We start from the raw sequence: 13,053 nt of genomic DNA on the forward strand, positions 1-13,053 counted from the left end.
GTTAGGGAGGGAGTTCCAGGATTGTGACCCAGCGACGATGAAGGAACGGCCGATATATTTCCAAGTCAGGATGGTGTGTGACTTGGAGGGGAATGTGGAGGTGACCTCTTCCTTCATCCTTAGACCATTGCGTGCCATGCTTTTTATGACAGGTAAGACTATCTGTACACTCGGGGCAAACTAGTTTCCAGTATTGGCCCTGAAATAGTCGGTAGGCCCCATGTTAGCAAAATAATGCCTGTTTCAGGTGGCTCCACATTGCCCAAACCACTATGGCCTTGGAGCTGTTTCTGATGCTGTTTGGGCATGGGAGGCTGGTCCCCTGAATTGGACCCCCGTGACACCCTATTTTCCAATCCGGACAATGGGTGCAATGATGTCCATTTTCACCCCATTACCTGAAAGCTCCAGTCATGTTACATACCTGTGCATATTGAGGCATGACCCTATTGATTAAACTGGTGACTGAGTGGGAAACATTATCTACTCAAAGAAATGGAAGCTGGAAAATTTTGGATATATAGAAAATCAGCAAAAAAATCCCACCCAAATTCCCGAAACGTTAACTCTGTTTCTCTCTCCACAGATGCTGCCTGACCTGCTGAGTATTTCCTGCATGTTCTGTTTTATTATATAATTTGCAAACACTGGTGAGTATCCTGCTTGTAGCTTTTTTTTACACAAGATATGCAAGTATAAGCACACAGGAAAGCAAAGGAACCTAAAAGGCTACCATAATTTTTAAATTTTAATCAAACAATAATTCTAGAATAAAAAATAAAAGAGGTTTTCGAACAAATGACACTTTAGTTGTTGAGTCAGATTGGGTGTGTGGGGGTGGGGGTCGGGGGTGTTTAGGTGGGTAGGTGTGGGGTGAGTTTGAAACTCTCCTCTGTCCCAGGAAACAGGCCTGGGGCATTTTAACTCGCAGGACTTATTAGAATTTCATGGGCGGGCTTCCCACAAGATTGATTGACGTGTCGGGGAGACCACCGGGATGAATTTTGCTGAAGAGAGAAGGAGAATGTCAGAGATGTCAAGGAAACAAGCCTCCCCATTCTCTGAAGCCTCTCTGAAGCTTGTGCTGGAAGATGTCAGTGTGAGAAGGGAAGTGCGGTTTACAGCCATGGGCAGAAAGCATGGAGAGACATTGCAGAGTATATCAACTCCAGGACCTGGAAACAGTGCAGAAAGCGTATTCGTAACTTCTCAAAGTTATGGCTGCGTACGGCTCTCCACCTTTCTCAACAACTTGTGGCAACAGTCCTGGTCCCCTCCCTACCATACTCAGTAATTCCCCCCGCTCCATTACATCCTTCATCATCCAGCACAGGGCACACAATATCACTTCTCATTCCCATTACAAATACACATTCATGGCTGCCATGCAGATTCTGTATTTAGGACTGAGATGAGGAGAAACTTTTTCACTCAGAGGGTGGTGAATCTTTGGAATTCTCTGCCCCAGAGGGCTGTGGAGGCTCAGTCGTTGAGTAGATTCAAGGCAGAGATCGATAGATTTTTGAATATTAAGGGAATCGAGGGATATGGGGAAAGTGATGTTGAGGTATAAAATCAGCCATGATCTTATTGCATAGTGGAGCAGGCTCGAGGGATTGAATGGCCGACTCCTGCTCCTAATTCTTATTTTCTTATGTTCTTAAAGAGGGGGGCAATTTTGTCCCCTAAGTCTCTGAATGCAGAGAAAGTAATGTAACACAACGTAGTACAGACCACATCCTATGTGCAACGTGAGTAAAGTATGAGAAGATGACCAAAGAACGCGAACAACAAGCATGAATGACCACTCACTAAAGGAAGCGAAACTGATGCTGATCCCAACAGATGGACATGGTTACATAACCGTCCTTATACCCCAGAGTCCTGCGTGTTCCTGGCTCAGACATTACCAGCAAAATATTGGATACAAACAGTAAATGCAACCTTGCGAAGCTGCACCACCATTTTGTGAATACAAATCTATAAAATTGTCAGTAAGCAAGGACCTAGCTAAGGTTGAGAATTTGGTTGGGAAATTCCTTGGAACTGCTCTGGCTCCAGCGACGTAACTTTGCCGGAAGTGCCGCAGAAACCCCGGGAGCAGTGAGGAGGAATTTCCAGCCGGTGTGATACATGTAATTCTCAATAGTTGTTGTAATTCTTCTGACGGTATTAATTGTTAGTTAAATCAAGTAGTACTAGTATATGCATCTCTGTGTTTGACGTAGCTGTTATCTTCATCCTTTCGAGCTTTGTTCCCAACCCCCATAACAACCCTTTGCTTCATTTCAGGAGAACGTGGTCTCACTGTAAAGACTCACATACGTATAGTGTTCATTTACGGTGCCTGTTACTGACAAGAAGATCACCTTTATTGAATAATATTGAAAATGTCTTATAGTTCTCATGCATAATTCATGATACTGTTACCAAATAGCAATAGAACATCCTCTCTAGTCACCTGTACTTGTCAATTGTAACCTTACCAGCATCAGAAAGATGGTTCTTTTTATAGTTACACTGAACAAGATTTACTTGGCCAGGTAATTGTTCATGAATATTTTACCACTGTTATAAAACACTTGTTGGAACCCTTATCCCAAGTAAGAGCATATCAATACTATCTGGCCAGATTCCGGCTGCTCTTCGATCATCCACAACCTACTTCCGATTCTTTAATGCCCGACTGTACTGACCCCTGAAGTCTGGAATATGCACTACTTGCTAACAACACAGTTACCCATGAGTGTTCACAACTAATGCATCTTGCCTGAAGCTACATTAGGTTTTTAACATTTTATACAAAGTAATTAATCTCAAAATCCTACCCAAAAAGTTTTCCCCAGTTACTAAGAAATAGCAACGCTTTCCTGAAACATTGGGTTAATGTAACCTACCCTCCCAGCGGGAAACGGATGAGATCGGATTGGCTGCCCGCCACCTAGCCAGATTTTATATTCAATAGAAATCGGGCAACTGATCTGATAGAAGAAACATAGAAATTTACAGCGCAGAAGGAGGCCATTTCGGCCCATCGTGTCCACGCCAGCCGACAAAGAGCCGCACGGCCCTCGGTCAGCAGCCCTGAAGGTTACATATAAACCTATGAACAATGAACAATGGCGGAAAGGTAAAGAGCACCCAGCCCAACCAGTCCGCCCCACACAACTGTGATACCACATGTATCGCAATATTCTACACTCTACCCCAACCAGAGCCATGCGATCTCCTGGGAGAGGCAAAAACCAGATAAAAACCAATTGGGGCCAATTGGGGAAAAAAATCTGGGAAAGTTCGACCCAACCAGGTGATTAAAACTAGTCCAGTCGATCACTCTGGCCGTATTCGATTCCCTGCTGTACTTACCATTGTATCTTTTTTTTTTTTTAAATTCGTAGCCAATCGTTCCAATTCTTTGTCAAATCACAAACGCCAGAGGTCACCTTGCACATGCCAAGGATCACTCTGCGCCAATGCTCTTAGCCAAAAGGCCTAGAGCCACTGCACCGTTCCTGGAAGTACTGCAATACCAGGTTCGTGCCATGGAGGTGGATGGGTCAAGCCACCCCACACACCTCCTGTTTCCAAAAAAGCAAGCATATACCTTCCTGACCAGGGAGAAACCACCCGGAGGTCATGGTGGCTGGTCAGGTCAGTTACGCATGATCTTAGCCAAAAGGCCGAGAAGCGACTTACCATTGTATCTACTCCAGCCAACAAGAGGTTATCCAGTCTAATCCCACTTATCAGCTCTAGGTCCATAACATTTCAAGTGCCCATCCAAGCACCTTTTAAATGTGGTGAGGGTTTCTACCTCTACCACCTTTCTAGGCAGTGATTTCCAGACGCCCACAACCCTCTGGGTGAAGAAGCCCCCCCCCTTCAAATCCCCTCTGAACCTTCTACCAACCACCTTAAAACTATGCCCCCTTGTAATTGACCCCTCTACCAAGGGAAATAGGCCCTTGGTATCCACTATATCCAGGCCCCTCAAAATATTATACACCTCAATGCGGTCTCCTCTCAGCCTCCTCTGTTCCAATGAGAACAAACCCAGCCTATCCAATCTGTCCTCATAGCTAAGATTCTCCATTCCAGGCAGCATCCTAGTAAATCTCCTCTGCACCCTCTCTAGTGCAATCACGTCCTTCCTATAATACGGCGACCAGAACTGTACACAGTACTCCAGCTGTGGCCTAACCAGAGTATTATACAATTTAAGCATAACCTCCCTGCTCTTGTATTCTATGCCTCAGCCAATAAAGGCAAGCATTCCGTATGCCTTCTTAACCACCTTATCCCTGCTACTTTCAGGGATCTGTGGACAAGCACTCCAAGGTACCTTTCTCCATCTGCACTTTAAAGTGGCCGACCGTTTAATATGTAGACCATTTCCTTATTAGCCCACCTCATGTGCATTACCTCACACTTCTCTGAATTAAATTCCATTTGCCACTGTTCTGCCCACCTGACCAGTAGATTAATATCCTCCTGCAGCCCATGACTTTCCTCTTCATTATCGACCACACAGCCAATTTTAGTGTCGTCTGCAAACATCTTAATCATACTCTCTATCTTCAAATCTAGATCATTGATGTATACCACAAAAAGCAAGGGACCCAGTACTGAGCCCTGCGGAACCCCACTGGAAACATCCTTCCAGTCACAAAAACATCCATAAATCATTATCCTTTGCTCCCTACCTCCAAGCCAATTTTGGATCCAACTTGCCACTTTGTCCTGGATCCCATGGGCTTTAACCTTCCTAACCAGTTTACCATGTGGGACCTTATCAAAAGCTTTGCTAAAGTCCATATATACTGCATCGTACGCACTACCCTCATCGACCCTCCTGGTTACCTCCTCAAATAATTCAATCAGGTTAGTCAAACACAATCTTCCCTTAACAAATCCGTGCTGACTGTCCCTAATTAATCCTTGTCTTTCTAAATGTAGATTTATCCTGTCGTTCAGGATTTTTTCCAATAATTTTCCCATCACGGAGGTTAGGCTGACAGGCCTGTAATTACTCGGCCTATCCCTTTCTCCCTTCTTAAACAAAGGTACTACATTAGCAGTCCTCCAATCCTCTGGCACCAGACCTGAATCCAAAGAGGACTGAAAAATGATGGTCAAGGCCTCTGCTATTTCCTCTTTTACTTCGCTCAACAGCCTGGGATACATTTCATCTGGGCCTGGGGACTTATCTACTGTCCAAGCTGTTAAACCCCTTAATACTTCCTCACTCACTATGTTTCTTTCATCCAGAATTTCAAAGTCCTCTTCAATAGACAATCTGCATTGCCCCTTTCCTTTGTAAAAACAGAGGCAAAGTATTCACTAAGAATCATACCAAGGAAGATACAAATAACCTTCCGGAAATACCAGGGGACCGAGGGTCGAGAAGGAGGAACTGAAGGAAATCCTTATTAGGCGTGAAATTGTGTTTGGGAAATTGATGGGATTGAAGGTCAATAAATCCCCAGGGCCTGATGGTCTGCATCCCAGAGTATGTAAGGAAGTGGCCCTAGAAATAGTGGATGCATTGGTGATCATTTTCCAACAGTCTATTGATTCTAGATCAGTTCCTGTGGACTGCAGAGTAGCTAATGTAACTCCACTTTTTAAAAAAGGAGGGAGAGAGAAAACAGAGAATTATAGACTGGTTAGCCTGACATCAGTAGTGGGAAAATGTTGGAATCAATTATTAAAGATTAAATAGCAGCGCATTTGGAAAGCAGTGACAGGATCGGTCCAAGTCAGCATGGATTTATGAAAGGGAAATCATGCTTGACAAATCTTCTAGAATTTTTTGAGGATATAACTAGTAGAGTGGACAAGGGAGAACCAGTGGATGTGGTGTATTTGGACTTTCAAAAGGCTTTTGACAAGGTCCCACACAAGAGATTGGTGTGCAAAATTAAAGCACATGGTATTGGGGGTAATGTATTGACGTGGATAGAGAACTGGTTGGCAGACAGGAAGCAAAGAGAGTCGGGATAAACGGGTCCTTTTCAGAATAGAAGGCAGTGACTAGTGGAGTGCCGCAGGGCTCAGTGCTGGGACCCCAGCTATTTACAATATACATTTATGATTTAGATGAAGGAATTAAGTGTAATATCTCCAAGTTTGCAGATGACACTAAGCTGGGTGGTGGTGTGAGCTGTGAGGAGGATGCTAAGACATTGCAGGGTGACTTGGACAGGTTAGGTGAGTGGGCAAATGCATGGCAGATGCAGTATAATGTAGATAAGTGTGAGGTTATCCACTTTGGTGGCAAAAACATTAAGGCAGAATATTATCTGAATGGCGGCAGATTAGGAAAAGGGGAGGTGCAATGAGACCTGGGTGTCATGCTACATCAGTCATTGAAAGTTGGCATGCAGGTACAGCAGGCGGTGAAGAAGGCAAATGGTATGTTGGCCTTCATAGCGAGAGGATTTTAGTATAGGAGCAGAGAGGTCTTACTGCAGTTGTACAGGGCCTTGGTGAGGCCTTACCTGGAATATTGTGTTCAGTTTTGGTCTCCTAATCTGAGGAAGGACGTTCTTGCTACTGAGGGAGTGCAGCGAAGGTTCACCAGACTGATTCCCGGGATGGCTGGACTGACATATGAGGAGAGACTGGATCGACTGGGCCTGAATTCACTGGAAGAATGAGGGGATCTCATAGAAACATATAAAATTATGACGGGACTGGACAGGTTAGATGCTGGAAGAATGTTCCCGATGTTGGGGAAGTCCAGAACCAGGGGACACAGTCTAATGATAAGGGGTAAGTCATTTAGGACTGAGATGAGGAGAAACTTCTTCACTCAGAGAGTTGTTAACCTGTGGAATTCCCTACCGCAGAGAATTGTTGATGCCAGTTCATTGGATATATTCAAGAGAGAGTTAGATGTGGCCCTTACGGCTAAAGGGGTCAAGGGGTATGGAGAGAAAGCAGGAAAGGGGTACTGAGATGAATGATCAGCCATGATCTTATTGAATGGTGGTGCAGGCTCGAAGGGCCGAATGGCCTACTCCTGCACCTATTTTCTATGTTTCTAACATCTTCTGCCTCCACACAAAGATTGCCCTCCTGGTCTCTAATAGGCCCTACCCTTTCTTTAGTTATCCTATTGCTCTTAATATATTTATAGAACATCTTTGGGTTTTCCTTAATTTTACTTGCCAAGAATGTTTCATGCTCTCTCTTAGCATTCCTAATGTCCTTTTTAATTTTTCCTCCGAACTTTCTATATTCTTCTAAAGATTCTATAGTATTTAGCTGTCAGTATATGACATATTCACCCTTTTATTTTTTAATCATCCCCTGTAAGTCCCTAGACATCCAGGGGGCTCTAGAATTATTATTCCCAGCCTTTTTCTTCAAGGGCACATGTTTAGTCTGAGCCCTCTGGATCGCCTCCTTGAATGTCTCCCACTGTTCCGACACTGATTTACCTACAAGTAGCTGTTTCCAGTCCACTGTGGCCAAATCACTCCTTAACTTAGCAAAGTTAGCTTTTCCCCAATTTGAGACTTTTATTCCAGGTCTATCCTTGTCTTTATCCATAACCAACTTGAATCTGACTGAATTATGGTCACCTAAATGCTCTCCCACTAATACCCATTCAACCTGCCCATTCCCCAAAACTAAATCCAAAACCGTCCCCTCTCGTGTTGGGCTTGCTACATACTGATTAAAAAAGTTCTCTTGAATGCATTTCAAGAATTCCGCACCCTCTATACCCTTCACACTAAATTTATCCCAATCGATATTTGGATAGTTAAAATCCCTTACTATTACTACCCTATGGTTTTTGGACCACAGCAATTTGCCTACATATTTGCTCCTCTATCCCCCTCCCACTGTTTGGTGGTCTATAATACACGCCCAGCAGTGTGATCATCCCTTTTTTATTTTTCAATTCGACCCATATGGCCTCATTTGATGATCCCTCGAACATATCATCCCTCCTCACTGCTGTAATATTTTCTTTAATCAATACCGTGACCCTCTCCCCCTTTTTACCCCCTCTCTGTCTTGTCTAAAAATCCAGTAACCAGGAATATTGATCTGCCAAACCTGCCCCTCTTTCAGCCATGTCTCTGTAATGGCTATAATGTCATACTCCCAAGTGTCTACCTGTGCTCTTAGCTTATCCGCCTTATTCGCTATACTCCTCGCATTTAAATATATACCATTCAGCACAGGAAGACCTCCCTGATTACTAACCCTTGTTTCCTCTGCCTTACAGATACACTTTCTACATTCTTGCTGTCAAATTTCAGCTTTACTTTCCTATTTAATTTGTTCTCAGGTTCCCATCCCCCTGCCAAGCTAGTTTAAACTCTCCCCAACAGCACTAGCAAAACTCCCCACAAGGATATTGGTCCCGGCGCTGCTGATGTGCAACCCGTCCAGTTTGTCAGTTTACTGCTGGGCAGGTTAGGTTTAAATTACCTGAAAGGTGCGTATTAATGGAATACTGCAGGTGACTAATGTCACAGTCAAACATGTTGGTCATATATAGGTACTCGAAGTCAAATGGTGACGCACACACCAAGCAATCATAAGTTACACACTATTGAAAGTTTAGCTTTAGATGAAGTCAGTGCAGCATACTGCTGGATATTCCCCTTGGATTTACCAGACTCTTGGGCCCAAACAGTTTGGCCACACCATTTAAGGCCTGGTGAGCAATTCTGGTCACGGTTCTTTCCCCTCTTGGTCTTCCTGCTCTGGCACTTGAAGGCGAATAATTCGTTGCTTGTTTTTTTTGACCTTTTGGTAAATCATTTGACGAGTGGCGCTGACATTCAGCTGGTGCTAGAATTGATACAAACATGAAAGTGAGTGGTTCTAAAGCAATGCAGAACTTTCCTCAATGATAGACATTTCTGAGTCAGATATGAACCATTTGTGTTTTTGCGTGTTAAGTTGCAGTGATGTGACCAGCACAACTGGATTCCTGTGTCCTCGATGTCTTATAGGATCAAGGGTCTTATTAGTGCTTATTAAATAACTAAATGATGGTTGTTAGTTACAGCTCCGATCGGGCAGGTTTACCTCCCATTGAGCAGGAGTGAGTGATGCTGGTGATCAAAGGAGACGCCGTTCCTGTGTGGGAGGCATTTGAGCAGATTACACAGACAAATATGCCTTAAATAGCATAAACTCATAATCGCCTCCAGAATGTCTCTGGGCACTGTTTAGGGGCATGGAAATGTAGATGGAAATGTGGGCCATCTAGCCAGTCCCAATGTCGAGGATATGTCATATCCCATGATGCCTCTCACACCCCTCGATCACATTTTTTGGCCAGGTGCTTATCAAAATCTCTCAATTTTGCTGCTGCGATCAGTTGGGACTGCCTGCTTTGGCTGTCCATTCACTGCCTTCTGTTATTTATGTTAGTCAACAACGACCCCAGTACTGATCTCTGTCCAAGGAACCCCACTAGTTGCCTCCTCCCTACAGGATCCAGCTCCATGCGTTTACTTCAGCCAATGTTTCATCTATTTCCACAGCACTCTGCAACTTCCAACCTTATAGACCAATCTCCTGTGCGGCATGACATCAAACAAGCTTTGCTGAAATCCAAGTAAGGAACATGTAGTGAGCTCCTCCTTTCCACAAGGTTTGTTATCACCTCAAAAAACTCAAGATATTTATCAGGCTTTATTTCCCGCCCAGAAATCCAAGCTGGCTGCTTCATTTGAACATGATCCGTTAGATCATGGCTAATCTGTACCTCAAATCTATTGTACCTTTGCTCCTTATCCCTTGATGCCCTTACTTAACAAAATCTATTGATCTCAGTCTTAAAAATGTCAATTGACCCTCAGCATCCACAGCCACAGGGGAGCCAGTTGTAGATTTGTACAAACCTTTGTGTGAAAAAAGTGCTTTCTGATTTCCCTCCTGACTAGCCTAGCTCAAATGTTATGATTATATCCCCTTGTTCTGGATTCCCCCTTCAAAGAAAATAGTTACTATGCATCTACCCTATTGAATCCCTTTATCACTTTAGTCACATTTATTAGATCACTCCTAAACCTTCTAAATTCAAGGGACTACAAGCCAAGATTATGCAACCTGTCCTCACAATTTAAGCTTTTAAGTCCGGGTATCATTCTGGTAAATCTCCAAGGCTGCACTCACTCCAAGGCCAATATATCCTTCCCGAGACCGAAGGCCTAAAACTGAATGTATTACTGCAGATGGAGTCTTCCCAAGGATTTGTATAACTGAAGCATCGCTTCCTCACTGTTGTATTACAACCCCCTTGAGATAAAGGCCAACATTGCATTAGCTTTTAGATTAATCTTTCTACCCTTTTACAGATCTTCACTACCCTGACCTAGAGGCCAGTGTTTTCTGGCGATGCTAGTACTGATGATGTTATAGGTCAGTTATATTGGCCACTTGTATCATGACAAAATTACTTCAGGCTTGTATTGAAGCAAAATGTGTGGTATAGCCTACGAGAAGTTGCCAATATCAACTTTAGACAGACAGTGTAAGACCATCTCAGGGAGATTGTATCTCAGGGAGATTGTTTAATGCCTCTTTGGCGACCCGTTAGTTGCAGTGTAACTGGTGCAAAGGTGCTTCTCAAACATCACTTTTAACTTTTCAAATATTATGCGGACTGCCTAACTAGCTCTTAGTGATAACATGGAACTGGAGTTTGAATCGCTTTGAATGCGGGGCCTTTCCCTGATTACAGAGCGATGCAGAGCCAGAAGTGTAAATGGGAACTGCCAACCTTATGTTGCTTTCACGAGAGCCCAGTCTCATACCGGTCATACTATTATAATCAATATATCACTGATGTAGGGGGTCTGATTAAGAAGTTTGCTGATGATACAAAAATTGGCCGTGCGGTTGATAATGAAGAAGAAAGTTGCAGACTGCAGGAAGATATCAATGGGCTGGTCAGGTGGACAGAACAGTGGCAAATGGAATTCAATCCGGAGAAGTGTGAGGTAATGCATTTGGGGAGGGCCAACACGGCAAGGGAATACACATTAAAGGGTAGGGCACTGGGAAGTGTAGAGGAACAAAGGGATCTTGGAGTGCAGGTCCACAGATCCCTGAAGGTAGCAGGCCAGGTAGATAAGGTGGTTAAGAAGGTATATGGAATACTTGTCTTTATTAGCCGAGGCATAGAATATAAGAGCAGCGGGGTTATGCTCGAAATGTATAAAACACTAGTTAGGCCACAGCTAGAGTACTGCATGCAGTTCTGGTCACCACATTACAGGAACGATGTGATTGCACTAGAGATGGGACAGAGGAGATTTACGAGGATGTTGCCTGGACTGGAGAATTTTAGTTATGAGGAAAGATTGGATAGGCTGGGGTTGTTTTCTTTGGAGGCTGAGGGGAGACCTAATAGAGGTGTATAAAATTATGAGGGGCCTAGATATAGTGGATAAGAAGGACCTATTTCCCTTAGCAGAGGAGTCAATAACCAGGCGGCATAGATTTAAAGTAGTTGGTAGGAGGTTTAGAGGGGATTTGAGGAGAATTATTTTCACCCAGAGGGTGGTGGGAGTCTGGAACTCACGGCCTGAAAGGGTGGTAGAGGCAGAAACCCTCATAGCATTTAAAAAGTACTTGAATGTGCACTTGAAGTGTCGTAACCTGCAGGGCTATGGACCGAGAGCTGGAAAGTGGGATTAGGCTGGGTAGCTCTTTGTCGGCCGGCACGGACACGATGGGCCGAATGGCCTCCTTCCGTGCTGTAAATTTGGAATGAGATTTTTCTTGTGGAAACAAAATTTGCATCGAAAGATGATGTCATCAAAGAGTATCCAAAGATATTCTGTGAAACAGGCATTCCGATATTCCGATCCAGGAATGCTGGAAATCTCAGTGGGTCAGGCAGCATCTGTGGAGAGAGAAACAGAGTTAGTGTTCTGGGTCGATGACCCTTCGATAGAGCTGGCAAATGTCTGAAAAGAACAGATTCTTAAGAAGCCCTGAAAGGGGGAGGGGAAGAAAGAACAAAAGGGAAGGTCTGTGATAGGGTGGAAGACAGGAGAGATTAGAGAGACACAAGGGATGATGGGCCGAATTGAGATAGTAATGGGCGGAGTTAGAAAACGGTTAATGTGAATAGGGTGTGAATGGTAACTGCCATTAGAGACAAGGAGAAAAAAAACAGGCTCGGGGGGCAGGGGAGGGGGGGGTGGCGGGGGAGGGGGGGGCGGCGGGGGAGGGGAGGCGGGGAGGGGGGTGCGGGGAGGGGGGGGTAGCGGGGGAGGGGGGGGCGGCGGGGGAGGGGAGGCGGGGAGGGGGGTGCGGGGAGGGGGGGGCGGCGGCAGAGAACCAAAGGTCGGCAGCGGTTATGCTTGGAAATTGTTGAACTCGATGTTGAGTCCAGAAGGCTGTAAAGTACCTAAACGAAAGATGAGGTGCTGTTCCTTGAGCTTGCGTTGAGCTTCATTGGAACAGTGTAGGAGGCCAAGGACGGAGAGGTCAGAGTGGGAGTGGAGAATTAAAGTGACAGGTGACCGGAAGCTCAGGGTCACGCTTACGGACTGAGCGGAGGTGCTCCGCAAACCGGTCACCCAGTCTACGTTTGGTCTCCCCAATGTAGAGGAGACCACATCGTGAGCAGCGAATACAGAATACTGAATTGAAAGAAGTACAAGTAAATCGCTGTTTCACCTGGAAGGAGTATTTGGGGCCCTGGACAGTGGGAAAGGAGGGGGTAAAAGGGCAGGTGTTGCATCTCCTGCAATTGCACGGGAAGGTACCACGGGAAGGGGAGGGGTTGCTGGGAGTGACTGCGGAATGGACCATGGTGTCACGGAGGGTGTTAAAAAAACAAGCCTGAAGGCTTTGTGTCTTAATGCAAGGAGTATCCGTAATGAGGTGGATGAATTAACTGTGCAAATAGATGTTAACAAATATGATATGATTGGGATTACGGAGACGTGGCTCCAGGATGATCAGGGCTGGGAACTCAACATCCAGGGGTATTCAACATTCAGGAAGGATAGAATAAAAGGAAAAGGAGGTGGGGTAGCATTGCTGGTTAAAGAGGAGATTAAT

General features: G+C 44.7%; 1 non-coding gene across 1 annotated transcript; it reads right to left on the reverse strand.

Annotated features, from left to right (window-relative positions):
- Positions 1-3,496: 3,496 nt before the first annotated feature.
- On the reverse strand, positions 3,497-3,692 carry LOC139229434 (U2 spliceosomal RNA). Its single transcript, XR_011587716.1, has one exon. It is a non-coding gene; the product is annotated as a U2 spliceosomal RNA (small nuclear RNA).
- Between the last annotated feature and the right edge of the window lie 9,361 nt (positions 3,693-13,053).

This window comes from Pristiophorus japonicus, chromosome 18 (genome assembly GCF_044704955.1).
Source record: "Pristiophorus japonicus isolate sPriJap1 chromosome 18, sPriJap1.hap1, whole genome shotgun sequence".
Lineage (NCBI taxonomy): Eukaryota > Metazoa > Chordata > Chondrichthyes > Pristiophoridae > Pristiophorus > Pristiophorus japonicus.